The 1,681-nt window shown below is 41.9% G+C and overlaps 1 pseudogene; it reads left to right on the forward strand.

Moving 5' to 3' along the window:
* LOC116081515 overlaps window positions 1-1,140 on the forward strand; it is a 4,811-nt pseudogene extending 3,671 nt beyond the window's left edge.
* Window positions 1,141-1,681: the final 541 nt, after the last annotated feature.

The following is a 1,681-nucleotide window of genomic DNA, read 5'->3' on the forward strand; positions in this document are numbered from 1 at the left end:
AAAAAAGGAAAGATTGAAGGCGGTCAAACAGATCTGCCTCAGGGACTGCCCCACCCTACCCCCCAGCTTCCTCTCCAGCACCTTTGTGTCCTCATGATGCTAAAATCCATCTCACCCTTGTTACATAGACAGCCATATGCTGAGCAAATATAAACAACTGCACCCATCATAACTAAAATGTAAAATACTCAGATGCTCAACATTCCCCCCCTTTTTTTAAAAAAAAAATAAGCTATAATAAAGATTTATATAAAGAATAAAATTATATAGCAATTTAAAATGCAAGGATGATTTTTCAAAGGCAATATAAATATCTTTTTCAGCAGAAGGCAAGCTGGACAAGAAGAAAATTGTGCCTGGTTGAACAAGCAAAGCAAAGCAGGATGAGCAGCAGCTAGGAGTCGCCTCACTGCCATCAAGAATGCAATGAAAGACAGGCTGCAGCAGGAAGGGCAGGCCCACAGGGCAGTTCCAGAGACACCAAGGGAAGTTGACAAAATAGTGTTTGATGCTGGGTTTTTCAGAATCGAGAGGTTGTGAAGTCATTCTCAAGACTGTCTTCTGAATGTCGTTCTCAAAGATTTGGAACACCTATGTGTGCCAACAAAGTTATGCCTGAGGGTGAGGCTGCAGGGACCTTCTAGGACAGAGGATGCCACAGAAGAAGCGCGACCCTCAGAGCAGCGAGAGTGAGCTTGTTGATCTGATGTTTTCAAGAAGGTGCAGCCCAAGTAGAAGACGCCCCGTGTCCTGGAGAACAAGAATCAAGTGACTTAGAGCATGATGTAAATAAAATAAATGTCAAAATGGATTGTTTCTCTGTTGAAACGAGGAATTCGGTGATGCTAATACTAACCAAAAAGAAGCAATCCCAGCTGTGGAAGGAGTGGGTTCTGCAGTCATGCCCCAGGATGTGCTGATGAGCAGCACTGAGACAAATACCTTCTCACAGAGGAACTCCTCATAAGAAGAAGCTGGGGTGTCCCAGGCAGCCAGGCCTCAGCTGCACCGGCCACTGAAGGAGACCAGACAGGAGATCCCGGCAGACAGTTCTCCTTTGGAGGTGACCTCATTGTCTTCTCACAGGCTAAGACCCTTAGAGGGTACACCAGGAGTACACCAGGAGGGATTTTAATTTAAAACTGAGTGCAAACATTCTTTTCTTCACATTGTTAATTCTCTGATACATTCTTCCATTGCATTACACAGTGTTCTAATGTGCCCTGTTCCTGGAGACATATTTTAATGTAAAAATCCTGTAGGTTTTTTAAAATATTAAATGTGAAATAAAGTTTTGCATCTCCACTCTCAAATAAATAAATAAATAAATAAATAAATATCTTTTTCTTAGTGCTTTCATTAACTAACCTGATATTTCCCCTGCAGGTACATATCATCTATTGAATATGCTCCTACCCACCCCCTTTTAGTCCTCTTTGTCCTCCTAGACAGTTTCATTTCTACTTTCGTTTGCTACTTATTCGGGATTTGATGTGACTATATAGAACCTAGGAACCACGATTGAGAGGAAAATAGATATCATTCTGAATCTGGCTACATTTGCTTTACACAATTAATTCCAGGTCCATCTATTTTCCTAAAGACACAACCTTATGTTTCCCTTATTGAAACGTAATTCCACTGTGCATGCAGGGAGCTGTCCTTATCCATCCCTAGGCCG

This window comes from Mastomys coucha, unplaced genomic scaffold (assembly GCF_008632895.1).
Source record: "Mastomys coucha isolate ucsf_1 unplaced genomic scaffold, UCSF_Mcou_1 pScaffold7, whole genome shotgun sequence".
Classification (NCBI taxonomy): domain Eukaryota; kingdom Metazoa; phylum Chordata; class Mammalia; order Rodentia; family Muridae; genus Mastomys; species Mastomys coucha.